Source organism: Pelodiscus sinensis, chromosome 11 (genome assembly GCF_049634645.1).
Source record: "Pelodiscus sinensis isolate JC-2024 chromosome 11, ASM4963464v1, whole genome shotgun sequence".
NCBI lineage: Eukaryota > Metazoa > Chordata > Testudines > Trionychidae > Pelodiscus > Pelodiscus sinensis.
Genome location: NC_134721.1, coordinates 14,740,307 through 14,755,996, shown reverse-complemented (window position 1 = coordinate 14,755,996; position 15,690 = coordinate 14,740,307). Strand labels below are relative to the sequence as shown.

Genomic DNA, 15,690 nt, shown 5'->3' with positions numbered 1-15,690 from the left:
ATGACCCCTCACTCTGAGTATGTCTACACTACCACCCTAGTTCGAACTTGGGTGATTAATGTAGGCAACCGAAGTTGCAAATGAAGCCCGGGATTTAAATATCCCGGGCTTCATTTGCATCTTGCCGGGGGCCGCCATTTTTAAAGCCCCGGTAGTTCGGACTCCGTGCCCGCGGCTACATGCGGCACGGAGTAGGCAGTTCGAATTAGGCTTTCTAATTCGAACTACCGTTACACCATGAGGTGTAAAAAGCCTAATTCGAACTACCTACTCCGTGCCGCGTGTAGCCGCGGGCACGGAGTCCGAACCACCGGGGCTTTAAAAATGGCGACGCCCGGCAAGATGCAAATGAAGCCCGGGATATTTAAATCCTGGGCTTCATTTGCAACTTCGGTTGCCTACATTAACCACCCTAGTTCGAACTAGGGTGGTAGTGTAGACATACCCTCTCAGAGCCCCCTGCAGGAGAAATAACAGGTAGTTTGAATTAGGGCTTTAATTCGAACTACCAGCTCCCTGCCACGTGTAGCCATGGGCAGTTAGTCTGGACTAGTGAAATTTCAAAATGGCGACTGGACGGGAAGATACAAATAAAGCCCGGGATATTTAAATCCCGGCCTTCATCTGCAACTTTGAATTCCTACATTAGCCTCCCTAGTTCGAACTAGAGGGCTAGTGTAGACATACCCTGAGTGTGCTCTAGCATCTAGCCCCTCGTGACTCCTGCACATGACTGGATAGCCCCCTCACAGTCTTCACAGATCGTATGTCTAGACTACACCGGGGCGTGGTGGATGACTACCCAAAACCGGTCTCCTAAAAGATAATAGCAAAGCATATCAATGGCCCATTTCACTGCTAAGGCTTCTTTCTCAATAGTAGAGTACTTGAGCTCCCGTGGGAACAATTTGTGACTTATGTACACAATAGGGTATTCCTCCCCCGCATTCTCTTGTGACAACATGGCCCCCAACCCACTCTCCGAGGCATCTGTCTGTAGTGTGAAGGGCTTCTCGAAGTCTGGTTGTGCCAGCATGGGGGTGTGGGTCAGCCGATCTTTCAAGCCATGAAACACCTAGTCACATTCTGGGCTCCATCGTACCTTCTTAGGCAACGAGTTCCTAGTCAGGTCTGTCAGAGGGGCAGCCAATGTCCCAAAATTTGGCACAAAGTGTCTATAATAGCCTGCGAGCCCCAGGAATTGACTTACCTACTTTTTGGTTGTTGACAGGGGGTAGTTTCTTAGGGCTCCAACCTTGTCGATCAGGGGTTTTAGCTGACCCCTCCCCAGTGTATACCCTAAATAGGTGGCCTCTTGTTCTCCGAAATGTCACTAACGAGGGTTCGCAGTGAGGCCTGCCTCTTGTAGCGACCTCAAGACAGCTTCCAGCCTCTGTAGGTGTTCAGGCCAGGAGGTACTATAAACCACTATATCGTCTATATAGGCGGCTGCATATCAACCATGGTTGCGCAGCACCTTATCCATTAATTGCTGGAAGGTGGAGGCCGCTCCATGCAGTCTGAATGGCAACTTTATGAATTGGTACAGCCCGAATGGCATTGAGAACGCTGTTTTCTCCTTGGACGTAGGAGTGAGGGGATCTGCCAATATTCCTTGGTTAAATCAATGGTTGATATATATTGTGCCAGCCCGAGATGATCTAATAATTCATCCACCAGTGGCATCGGGTAGGCATCAAACCTGGATATTCTGTTGACTTTGTGGAAATTGATGCAGAACTGGGTTGACCTATCGGGTTTTGGGACCAGTACTATCGGGCTCCTCCACTCACTGTGCAATTCTTCAACTATGCCCCAGTGCAGCATCCATTGTAATTCTTCACTGACTGTCTCCCACATCTTTCGCAGAAGTGGCCGGACCAGGTCCCACACTTTCTTATTGGGCTCTGTTGCGACATGATGATACGCCAGGGTTGTGTGTGCGGGTTGATTGTTCAAGACTCGTGGGAACTTTCATAACAGGTCATGTATCTCCCGTTGGGCTGGAGTCAGCTTCTTTCCCACCTGCAGAGATGAGGGGATAGCTCCTTCCCCACCTCCCCCATGGCCCCAGATCTAGGTCGGGCATCACCGGGTCAACCCTTAACCCTTCCCTCGCATTCCACGCCTTTAAAAGATTTACCTGGTAAATCTTAGTGTCCTTCTGGCTTTCTGATACCCGTACCTCATAGTCCATCTCTCCCACCCACCTAACTATTTCAAAGAGGCCTTGCCATTTGGCAAGCAGCTTGGAATCTTGTGTCGAGAGTAGGAGCAATACTCTGTCCCTTGGCTCAAAGGTTCTTAGTTGTGTCCCCCTGTCATAGTACCCTGCCTCCTTCGCCTGGGCCGACTCCAAGTTGGATTGAATGAATTCCCCCAAGGCCTGCAATTTTTTCTGCAAGTTCAATATATATTGTACCAACCCCTGGACTCGTGTTCCTTGCTCTTCCCAGTTTTCCTTGACAATATCTAATATTCCCTTGGGTTGTCGCCCATACAAAAGCTCAAAGGGCGAGAACCCTGTGGAGGCTTGGGGTACTTCCCACACTGTTGAACAACAGGGCGGGCAAAAGTCTATCCCACTTCTTGGGGTCTTCCTCTACGAATTTCATCAATAATGTTTTTTACTGTTCGGTTAAACCTCTCTACCAGGCCATCTGTCTGAGGGTGGTAGACAGATGTTTTCAAAGTTTTGATTTGTAACAGTCAGCACAATTCTCCATGACTTCTGTCCAGGCTCGTTGCAACACCATATCCTCTCTCTGTTCCTGCAGGGAGTCTCCACTCCATAGCTCATGTGGGGCTAGTGAGTCAAGGGTCTCCATCCGGTAGGGAGTTCGGGGTTGGTTGGTTTGGTTTTCGCGGGGGTCTGATGCCTCTCCCACCATACCCTTTTGTCTCCCATGTTTCTTCTGCTGTCCCCACTCATCCATCACATGTCCGAATCCTTCCCAGTTGTGCCTCAGCAGGACAGGATACACCTGCCTCGGAGCCACCACTACAAAGCAGCAGCTTTTGTATGGGCCATCCGTGATCTGTACCCATGTTGTGGGGTATGGGTGGACATCCCCGTGCACACACTGCATGTGTACTGGCGGTCCTCTGGGCCCTCCTTCCTTCAGTACATCTGCTTGTACTGTAGTCTGACCACACCCAGAATCAACTAGGGCCTTCACTGGCAGTCCCCCCACCTTAACCCTTCTCAAAATTTTCCATCTTCCCCGCTTCCTTCACTTGCTAAGGCCTGTGCATATGTACAGTCCATGTAAGCGCAATCCTTTTGAAAAGGTCCCTCCTGGCCACATCTAAAACATGTGCCTTTTGGTGGTCCTCCTCTACCTTGGCTTCGCCCCCCTTTCACCGGGGTTAGGGGCTTTTCCTGACTCATGCTTCTAAGGGAGGGTTGTCCATGCTGGCACTAATCTCCTTCCCTCGCCTCTTCTACCTGAGGGTATGTCTACACTACCCCGCTAGTTCGAACTAGCGGGGTAATGTAGGTATACCGCACTTGCGAATGAAGCCCGGGATTTGAATTTCCCGGGCTTCATTTGCATAAGCGGGCCTCCGCCATTTTTAAATCCCCGCTCGTTCGAACCCTGTGCTGCACGGCTACACGTGGCACGAACTAGGCAGTTCGAACTAGGCTTCCTAGTTCGAACTACCGTTACTCCTAGTGGAGACAGGATCTCATATTGTGTCTATGTTAATGAGATAGAAATATTGAAGGCCCGGGCCTCTGATGTGAATTGTTTTGCTTTTGCTTAATATAAAACAGTATTGTTTACCTTTGAAGGATTCTGTGTGAAAGACTGTTTGTATGAATGAGATATGGTGTGAAGGTCATGGTTAGAGTCAGATAGTGAAAAGAGAAGGGGAGAAAATGGGGTAAAGACAAACTGTAAAAGACAGACTGCGAAGAGCAGAGAAACTGTCAGTGCGTACCCACGGTCAAGAATGGATCAGATTGGCAGAATTGATGGCTCTGAAGGTGAAGGGTGGGCACCCCTAAAAACAACTGATTAACAATCCAGGACGGGATGAGCCTTCAAGAGATGTTTGGGAACGACTGACATCAACAAGATAACATTCCGGTCACAGGCTGACAGAGCAGAATCCATTGATTTCAAAGGAGAAAATGATTATAAAAGCAGGGTGCTTTGCTATGGAACTTTGGGTTTGTCTTGGCAACACCAAATCCAGAGGAGCATCGAATTGATTGACCGACAAAGGCCCTGCTCCCCCGTGTTCAATCTAGCTGGACCCTAGATTGACACAGACTCTGGACTGGTAACTATGACATCGTCTGGTGAGATTTTGCGTGTATGTTGTTTGTGTGTATGAGTGATTGAAAAGCATATACAACTGTTGTATTCTCAATAAATGCAGCGTACTGCCTTTTCCCCTATAAAAGATCTCGTGTGCTTCGTTTAAGCAGATAACACGAGACGCCAGAGACTGGGATCAGAAGCCTGAGAAATGAAGACTAGGATTGAGGCAGTAGGCAAAGAGAATTGGATTGGGATGTGGGGGTAGTGATGGGGTAGAGATAGGACTCAAATAGGGATTTGTTAGAGAGAATGGGGCAAGCTTGTAGGCAATGATCAGTCCGCTAGAGCTCACACACTTCCAGAATCTTGAATTGCACCCTCCGTGGTCAGCGAATATCTGTGAAACCCACTGACAATGTGTCCCATATCCCTCTAGAGCTGGCCTATGTGGAGAATAATCATTTACCACTGGTCTAAGTTATCCCACTAGTTTAAGTGGCAGAAGTCTGTTTGGCAGATTTAAAGGCTCCATCCCTGCTAATGGTCTATATGTATTTCAATATGATGCCAAATGATGGAATTTCCATTTTTCTGTTTGCTTTTTTTAAGAGCTAAGAAACCACATACAAAACTCCATGTTAAAAGATTATTAAGATTGCAAGTAATGCACCAAATGTTAGGAAATGCCCAAACTAAATTTACCTATGCAATCTTATTTTGGCCCCTTTGTGTGTATGGGTTAATTTTTTGATCTGATACTATATTTTCCGCTGTAATCATGCCTCATTCAGTGTACAGAAGAGTCAATATTTTGTTTTCTCCATGATGCTTAATGCATGGCCTCATGCCTTATTTACGTCACACTATTCATGCCCTACTCTGAAGACAGAATTATTAATTTCCTCCTGAGCTTTTCTGGGGTGCTTATCACTTTAGAATATGAGTACTTCTCACACAATAATGAAAATAATTTTCATGCTTCCCTTTGCGCAGCTGTTGAATGGAGGCACAGAAAGAAAGGTAAAAACATATTCATGCATTTGTGGTGCCAATTTGAGGCACATTGGACCTGGTCTTGCAGAGCACTTAGCATTCTGTAGCACTTTATATGCTCAAAGCCTAGTTCCTGCTGAGTTCAGCTGCAGTTGTAAGCACTTCTGCAAAGCAAACGCAGGATCCGAAGTCAGGAACACATCATTAATAACCACTTGTGAAAACAGAAGTTTAAGTGACTTGACTAGCATCTCACAGGAATGCTGTGGCAAAAGCAGGGACAGGATTCAGTTCTCCAGGGCATCATTCAACGTCCTCAACTCTATAACAGTCTTTTCTCTTCCTTCTGTACCCTGTCTCATTTACTATATACCTTCCAATTTGCAACAAATGATGTAGGGGTCTGCCACTACACTATACAATGTTCACTACACAATGTTCTGCAATCCTGGGTAGGAAATGAGGCTGGGGAGATGTGGAAAAAAATTATATATGATCATGTAATCAAAGACAGTATCAAAATACATATAATTAAGGGGGTGAATTAAAATTGCACAGGCAAACTTATTTCTGGCATTTCCCAATTTCTGAGTGCTTGAGTTTGCAACTTTAATAATCTTTAGCATAGTTCTTTTGCAAAAAACAAACAATTACAACAGTAGCAGCAGCAGCTAACTCTTCCCTGCCAGGAATCGATGATGGGAGGAATATATCAAGGACAAATAATTACTTTCTGAGAGGGGATTCATGAACGGCAGGGACAATAACGGCAAAAATCAACCAGAACTAATGTTTTGGGATGTATTTGGATTCCACACTCTCCTCTCCTCATGTAGAAGAAAAATAGCAAAGATACGGGGGAGGGGGGAGAAAGGAGGGGCAGGAGAGGAAGGGGGCAGCCAAACCTGATTCTTGCAGCACTATACTTCTTGGAGGAAGGGAGTCACCCCAAACTAGAACAGGTTAGAGAACCAGGGGACAGAATTTATAGCCCTAAGGGTCACTAATGTTTGGGAGCTACCTGCCCCTGCTTCCTGTGTGCACTGCTCCTAAAAGGATTGTACATCAGAAACTCCAAATGGAGAATCACATGAACTGTCTTAGGCCCTCTGTCCCACTCTTGTGGGTTTTACTACATGAGTGTGTCCAGTATCCTTGCAGTTATTCCATTCTATAGACTGCAAGAGTTACAAACAGAGATTGTTAGTGTTCTGTAAAACAATGCCATTGAAATAGGCTCAGACGTAAACAGTTCAATGTCACCATTTAATCTACACACTCATAATGAAATAGCAGAGATATTGTTAGCAAGTATTCAAAAATTAAATTACTATTTGTATAGTAGGTAACACAGCACTCAGCAACAACATAGATCCAGTAAATGTGACAGTTAAATGTCCCAATTTCCATAAATGCACAGAATAAAGACCAGTGTATTAGCACTGATTTGACATGAATTAGTGAAAAGACATTAAATACGAAGATTTGTACTGGAATCCATTTAAAGGGAAAGAATCCCTGAAATATTTCCAAGTGGGTCCTATCCCCTATGGAGTGTATAGAGCTTTAAATGATATTGATAGCACATAACTTTAAAAATGTAACGCACTATAAATATTATTTTTGCTATCTATTTGATAGGCTTAATCCTGAGAAATGCTGAGCATCCACAACTTATCTCATCAAGAAAGCCACCCAAATTTTTTGAGGTCTTTTACTTTCCTTAAAAGTGCCATTATTTTTAAAGTACTTTGTAGGAGATACTAGGATTTATTATTACAGGTTGAACCTCTCTAGTCTGGTACTCTAGTCTGGCAACGTCCATGGTCCAGCATGACTTTAGTTAGCTGGATGTCCACTTATAATGGGTGTGGCCAAGTTTCCTGTGGTCCCATAAAGTTTATTTACAGCCACCAGTCTTGGCTCTCATTGTTCTGTATTGTAATTTAGCTTTAAGTTACTCCTAAATGTGTTCTAAGAGCCCAGCAAGCAGTGGAAGTGTTGGCAATGCGGCTAGACAAAACTGACCTCACGTGGTTTGGCAAATTCTCTTGTTCGGCACCGGTCAGGACATAGGGGGTCTGGACTAAAGAGGTTCAACCTATAGTTAATTTTATGGTAGCACACGGAGACTGCAATCAGCATCCAATATTGTCCAATATTGTGAAAAAAGTGATGTTTTTGGTCTGAAGTGTTTACAATGTAAAATGATTGAAGTTGTGACTTTGGTTGCTCATCTTGCTCTTTCCTTGAGTGCCGGGAGGGGAGCGGGGCAGGCCGGGAAGGGGGGTGGGGTAAACAGGGCTGGTTGGGGGAGTGGGGGAGAGAATCTGCCAGCAGGGAGCGGACTGACCCAGGCACACGCAGATCCCAGGGCGTGCATGGTCCTGGCAAAACACGAGTGAGTCCGGCTACCACTACACAACGCACTTGAAAAGCGCTCAGGAGCACTGACAGAGCTTCTCCTCCTCCCCAAGGCATCACTCCTATGTCAGACGCAACAAGAGGCTCCCAGCGCCGATTGCGCCCCTCCTCCCAGCCATTCCCCCCGCCAGGCTTCCGTCGGGCACCCAGACGGAAAACCAGAAAATACCGGACATTGCACATGTCCGGTATTTTCTGATTTTTTTACCATAAAGAGGGCCCAAAAACCGGACTGTCTGGTTGAATACCAGACACCTGGCAAACCTAGTGGCAAGAGGCAGCAGCAGAGCACTCTTGCCACATCTGTCACAGCAGCAGCGCCTCCCTGTGAGCAGAGCCACGCGGCATGGCACTGACACAAGCTGCATCGGCATGTGCATGGGAGCTGCCGGCAGAGGGAGGGGTGGTAGCAAAAGGTGGTGGCAAAGCAAGCCTGCCACATCTGCCACAGTGGCAGTGCCTCCCCGTGCCAAGTCATATCGGCATGTGTGCAGGAGCTACCGGGCCAGCAAAAGGCACGTGGCAAGGCAGTGGCAGAACTGGGCAGCGAGACGGCGGTGGAGCCAGGTGGTGAGGCCAGGGTGAGAAAGGTCTGTGCTGTGGCTTGGGTAGGGTTACCATACGTCTGGTTTTTCTCAGACATTATTTGTTTTTACATGTTAAATCGCCGTCTGCACAGGTTTTTTAAAAGGCAAAAAAGGTCTGGGATTTTTTGCCCTGCAAAGGGGATTGGGGAGGAGGCAGTGGCACATGCCTTCAGTGGAAAGTTTGGAGCCGCACGCCTGGACCATTCACTGCCGCTCTGCTCACAGGCCCCAACGCCTGGAGGGAATAGTGCATGGCTCTGGTGAGACCCAGGGCGTTACCCTCTGCCCTACTAGATTTATGTCCCCGGATCTGAGAGAGGTAAAGGGCATTGAGTAGAGCAGGGAGGCTGGGGCGGCTGGCTCTGGGGAAGGGGAGGAGCAGTGGTTTGGAGCAGGGGCTGGAGAGTACCTGGTTCTAGCGGAGGGGATGGGCATTGGGTTGGAGCGGGAGGACTGGAGGGTGCCTGGCTCTGGGAGAGGGGTGAGTGCATTGGGTTAGAGCAAGGGGGTCTGTGGGATACCTGGCTATGGGGGAAGGGAGGGGCATTGGATTGAAACAGGAGAGCTGGAGGGTGCCTGGTTCTGGGGGAGGGCAGGAGCACTGGGTTAGAGCAGGGAACTGGGTGTTAAAATTTCTGGCTTCTTCTTTCCTGTAGATGGGCGTGGGTCTGTTGGTTAGATTTGCGGGTTCTAGTCTCTGCTCTGTGAGGACTGTGGGAGCTGGTGCTTGGTGGGATGGGCAGGGGAAAGGAAGGGATTCTGGGAAGCAGGATTCCTGAGTTCCTTTTCTAGCCATGACACTTCTCCGCTCGGTGCCTTTAACGTCACATTGATTGTACTTATATTTCAGTAAATATTGTTTTGGCGTTTTTTGTTTGATTTGTTAAAATTGTGACGCCAAAACAAAAAAGTAGTCAATATAATGGTCTTCTGTTGATAAGCGTTTTAGTAGTTAAATTCCTGTTATTGGTCATTAAAAGTGCTGTCGTATGGGTGGAAATCGGGTACATATTGCATTTTATTAATATCAGCAGATCTGACTTAAATGGGCCCTGTGTGTTGTGTAGTCTTGACTTAATCTTTGTATTCATGCCCATCAGTATCAAAGAAGCTATTTGCATATATGTGCAACCGCACTTAAATTGCAGCACTCGGCATGTGCTGTGAGTATCATTGTGGCCCCCGGGGCTTCCAAAGTTGAGTAGCCTTGATCTCAGACATATCCATCACTCTGATTCCCCTCCACTGAATGAAAGTTACTGACTGCACTGCCATTATTAAGGTCCATCTTGATAAAGGACTTTGTCAGCACCTCCCAGTGGCTCTAGATGTGGTGGTATGAATGGAGGAATTATTAGAAATCGACTTTTTAATGATGAGAGAACTGAGAAATACTGGGAAGAAATCTATGCATGTGATAGGATAAATTGGCTAAGGAACAAAGACGATAACGTGGGCAGTTTTTTATTATTCGTAGTTTTTTTCTTCCCTATTTTATATTTGCTTAATAGGAATGAGTGAACAAATGGGGAAAGAGAAAAAAGTGAACTTCTAAAAGACAGAGTCCTGTAAACAGGACAAGCCAATCTTCTGTGCACATCTATGTAATGTTTCCAGGGCTGAGCATCTGACAATGGCAAATGTTTGATTTCTGTCCATTCCTGCCTTTATTCCTCAGCTCCAAATAGGTGTCTATTTCCAAATTTCCAGTGCTCTACCAGCATTTTAGCATTTCAGCATGTCGCATCATTATACTGTTTAACACAATGGAACACTCTGATGCACTGATCTGACTAAATGCTGACTCCCTGCCGAAAATGTATCCTCAGAAATACACATTTCTTTTTTCTGCTGGAGAAAAAAGGACTAGGTTCACAGAGGGTATTTCCAGCTCATTTTGAAATAAGAATCGTTATGCTGTATCTTACATTGGAATGGCCAAATATTTCTGTATAAACTGTATTTGGTCCACTTTAAGATGCTGAAATTACTTGTTAATCATTTGCCTCATATGAGGATAAATTACTGCTAGTATTTTAATAGAAGAAAGCTGATTCTTTTAGTATCTGTATGATAGTAAATGGCTCAAAGCTCAACTAGCACATGAAATCCAACAGATATGTCCCTAAGACCAACCTTCTGTTTACATACATAGAGCAAACTATAATTGCGAGGAATGAGGGAGGAGAGGGGAAGCAAAAAAGTAGAAACATTTGACATTTTAAAAAATGCGATGAACCGTTATTAGTTTTTCTTAATGATAAAACAAAGCAGAAAAATTATCCTGCTGCCATAAACCTACTGCTTTCACCCTGTCTGAGGTGCCAAGGAGGACTGGGTTGAGCCACTGTGTACCTTGAGTTTTCTCCAAGGAATAGTTGAGAATGTGCTAGTGGAGATGAGTCTCTAGATGGTGCTTGTCCATGTGTGTCACAGTATTAAGGGCACTATGCTCTTTTTAAATATATGTACTGTATATGTAAAACCACTGTCCTAGCTAGAGGTAGTTGGGATTTTTTGGAAATAATTTTGTTTTGGTCATAAAATGTCAATTTGTCAAAGAGAGAGACTCACCTCAGAATAGGTAATAGGCCAGTGATTAAGGCACTCATCTGAGACCTAGGAAGCCCAGATGCAACTGCCTATTCTGAATCAGGCAGAATAAGCACTTGAACCTGGGTCTCCCTCTTCACACATGAATGCCTACCCTACTGCATCATTACCTATGCTGGGGGAGAAGAGGGTGGTGTCTGTCTCTCTTGTGGGCTTTGTGAGAAAAAATTCAAAATGTCTAGATCTAGATGTGGAAGAAAAACAAATGTTGACACCTTAGATTTTTCCTGAAACAGATTTCTTGTTTTTCTGGCCATCCCTAGTCCTCAGTAAGTAATTTAAGGTCCCTTGGCACTATCTGCCAGGAGATGGCATTCAGCACAATGTCCTAATCAAATTCTAAATCAGATAATTGTATTTTCTCTATCTAAATTGCTCTTGTATTTTCAATTACATACAGTATTCTTCATGTCTAGCCTAAAACGGCTGTGTATTGCTGTAGGAAAGCATTTAACAGTTGCTGCGTTACATTCCAGAGATGGCAGAACAACAGCGTTGGACGAAGTGACCGCGACAGTTTTAGTCTGTAAAAATTACTTTAGGATACCCATGGGATGGAAGCTGTTATAGTTTTCCACTAACAAAACACTAGGGATAAGTCTACACTGCATCCCTCTTTCGAGAGAGGAATGCAAATGCAGACAGCGAAATTGCAATGAACCGTCAAAACTCATTTTTTAAGGAGTAAGGGTTATTTCGAAAGAAGGGGTTTCTTTCAAAATAACCGCATCTACACGACATTTTTTATCTTGAAATAGGGTATTTCGAAATAGCATCTGGACGCAATTATGCAAATGAAACATGGGATATTCAAATCCTCGCTTCATTTGCAATTTCGCTTGTCTGCATTTGCATTCCTCTCTCGAAAGAGGAATGCAGTGTAAACATGCCCTAGAATTTCCCTAGAAAGAGTGCCTGCCAGAAACACCAGATATTTGCATGCCCATCTCACAGTGGGAAAGGGAAGTATCTGCAGTTAGTGTTCAGTAATCATTAGCAAATGGTTTCTAATGAATATTGTGAGCAAGCTAGTTGGTTAACTGAAATGTAATCTACACAATTGGGAAATAACCACCTTAGCTCTGGAGACTAAAAATTCCACCATTTCTTCAGATTATTCCCTGCTGAGCAGGGTGAATTATATTACATACAAATTAGGTCCTGTTTAAAAAACAAACATGCAGAGCAAGTGAGATTATCAGGATCTAGGTCACAATAGGCTGGCATTACTTCACCTTTCATAAAATGTCTTCTCATTGAAAATGGTTTAGAACCTCAGCTTCTGTAGACTGGCACAGCCCTACTGACTATACTGGAGTTGGGCCAATTTACACTAACTCTGGATCTAGTAATAATATTCTCCGTCTTCTGCCTTGCTGGGCTCTAGAAGTCAATGTGCTTATCTCACAGTCACCATGACATGCCTCTCCTTACATGCTGTATATATTCATACCAGAGTAATGGGAAATAGCTTTATCACCTCTTTAGAGCATTACTGTCATCACCGAATACATTTACATTCAAAAGGTCTTTCTGAGTCACTTACACATAGTTCAATCTGCATTTCAGCCATTTTATTTGCAAAATAGCAAAAAATTCCTCACAGCAAAAAAACCCCAAACCAAATCAAAAAAACAACTCAGCACAGAATCTGGAATTCCCCTGGCCTTCTCACTGCTTGCACTAAATTAAGGTACACATTTAATTTTCATGGCAGAAGAGTTTTTGTTATATATATATCACTCCTCTATAAGGGTGAGGCGGGGCTCATCAAGGTTAGGATAGGAGGAGGATGGTTTGTTTCTAAGGCAGCTAAATTAATTCTTGGGTGTGAGAGAGAGTCATTCTAGATAACATGATTTATGTCTTATTTGTTGTTTAGAAGTTTCCCCATTTCCTGCCCCAACTGAGAAATGGCAGCTCCTTTACTTGGTGATGACAGCGTCAGGGTAGGGATGGGTGATAAGTTGTGAGGGCTGATGATGTTAGGAGAGAGCCTAATATGGTTAGAGCTGGTTTTGTGGGAACATGTGTTTTAGAAGTATGCAGGAAAAGTATCACTGATTCTAGGCGTGTACATTTTGGTTTAACTGGCACTGATAGCCTGCAACAAACAGAGGGCCAAATTCACCAATATAGTTACCAAGGATGGATTTGGCACAAGAGTGTAACAATATTTTATGTTACAAATTATAATAAAATTGTCCTGGTTTTACATGCACTCATGCATCACTTGAAACACAGGCCACCATTCTGACACTCAGTCCAGTAGCATTTTCATATTCCAGACTACAGCAGTTTCCAAGGTAACCAATATACAGCCACAGAAACTAACTGCAGACAGCTCACAAAGTAAGGTAGAAATAGAGGAGGGAGAAGAAAAACTAGGGTGTGATGAGGAAATATGGTGCCTTTAGACAGTAATAGGCTTTTTCTTATTTTTGGTGAGAAATGCCTAGACTCTGATGGTGAACTTATTATAAATGAAAGGTTAGACACACTTACACACATACAGCTTGAAACTATCTGAAGCCTGTATCTTTAAGAAGACAATTTTAAGCATTAGAGTAATGTTGGTTTAGCATTTTTGCAAAGCAACAGGTTCAGCATTACTGGTATGATTATAATAGACATGTTATCATTATTAGTATCTCAGGAGATATGTTTAAATCCCATTCCTCTATTCAAAAACAGAGATTTGAATGCAGATCAAGTATCAGCCTCCTGCAAAGTTCAGCACATCTTTGGTTTCAGTACGGTAATAAACATAATCATAACACTAAAACAGTCCAGAAGGGAAAGACCCCCTTAACCCTCATCAAAATAAAGAAAACAAAAAACTCCTCCCAAGACTGCGGTATGAACACAAGATGAACAGACTTCTGAGCACCTGGGAGGCAACAACAATAAAAAAGGAGTAAAATGATTATGTCACATTATCAAGAACTAAATTCAAAGTAAAGGGGACCGATCACAGGGGTAGGAAATATGCAGCCTGACACTGGGGAAATCAAGTCAGGAAACTTGTCACAGGGAAGGAGACAAACCTCTTTAAAGCTGTGGTGGGAGAGGGAGAGAGAAAAAACTGAAGCAGTTGGTAGTGCGTGGCAGGTGATGGAGGCTTTGAGTATCTGGGCATGACGGGTAACAGGATTCAGCTCAGAGCATGTTTTACGGACAAATGCCTACCTGACTCTTCAACTTCTCACACTTCTGACTTTTCACATGTCAGCCACTACAACCTCTGGGTCTTTTTCCTCGCAGCACCCTCCAGTGCCAGTCCCTCTGACTTAAAATTGCAAGCTTAATTGGATCTTTGCTGGCCCCCTCACCTCTACTGGAAAAACTGGGTAATCTGACATGCACTGGGATATGTATAAAACCTTACGCTGGTAGATTAGATGGTGCTCGGTCCTGCTGTGAGGGCAGGGGACTAGACTTGATGACCCCTCGAGGTTCCATCCAGTTCTGTGATTCTATGATTACATGAGTTGATGGGATTCAGCCATTCTATTATATGCTAGATTTTTTTGCAGTTAATAAATGCAGATGCCCCATTAGGGCACAATCTAGGTGTAGGTAGGTCCCAAATTTAACCTTTAAGTAGGAACAAAGTGCTTTATATTGCAAATGAAACAACCATGTCCTTGTAATGGATATTTCCACAGAGATTCCAGAAGTTGTAAGTCTGATAACAATATTCTAAACTGAAGGAAAACCTTAAAAACAACAACAACCCATCAGCAAAAGGATATCCTCATTGTGGCATTCCCCTTTCCCTATACAGTGATGGTAATGAATGCAACTTGGTGAAGAAAATATTCCAAACTTAAAATGCAGAACAATGTCATTGGTGTCATAACTACTATGCTCAATAGGGGGTGAATGGGATTTCCTGATTCAAGAAGATTGGTCAAAACTTACAGATGATATTCAGAATTAAAAGCTCTCTTGATTTGCAAGCAGTAGCATATCCTACAGTTCATTATATCAGACCCATAGGCCTTCCAAACCATTCTTTTAAAATTCTGTTTGTTTCGAGTAGCAGTCTAGTTGAGGCCTGTGAAGCCCAGGGGCCAAAGAAGTCTGGCAGACCCGACAAAATTCCTGACAGCTGGTCAAAATCAAATGGGTTCAGTAAGTACAAACATGATTACAATTAAAAAAAAGGGGGGGGGGGGAAGAGAGAGAGAAATTACCTGAAAATTATATGTGGATTACTGTAAACATCATTTGGCTGTATATCCAGCCAAAATGGTTGTTGATGACAGTGATTAGTGCCAATACACAGAAGTTGTATAATACACTTCATTGACTGTTGGGCACACAATGCACTGCTTGCAATCAAGTCCAATATCAATCAATCGATATAATAGACAGCTAACTAATTATCTTTCCAATGCCTGATTTGTGAGAATCACAGCATAGAAAATACACATTTAAAACACCCAGCCAACCAAGCTAGTTTTGGCACGACTCATCACATATCTACATAGGTTAAATGAGAGATCTTTATACCATTTTAATTGAAAACAATTGCTTTACATTTTCTATTTTTTTACCATACCACTTTAAAGCAACAGTGTAGTCAAGTAATTATTATAGTTTTCAGAGTTGATGTGTACCTCAGGGCTAAGCTTGGTGTACAGGATATAAGTTCTCTGCCCTGAGGGTGAAATTTACCATTGTGAATGAAATAATATTGCAATGGAAAAAGGCTCAACGTGTAAGCCATCCTCTTTCCTGATCTTCCCTGCCAGCTGAAAACTTGCGAAAGATCAAACATGCAAAGCATAAATAGA

At 43.9% G+C, this 15,690-nt stretch overlaps 1 protein-coding gene across 13 annotated transcripts in view; it reads right to left on the bottom strand.

Moving 5' to 3' along the window:
- The window catches only part of LOC102454172 (contactin-4), a 731,510-nt gene that overhangs the window by 194,992 nt on the left and 520,828 nt on the right, over nucleotides 1-15,690 (bottom strand). The window lies entirely within an intron of this gene.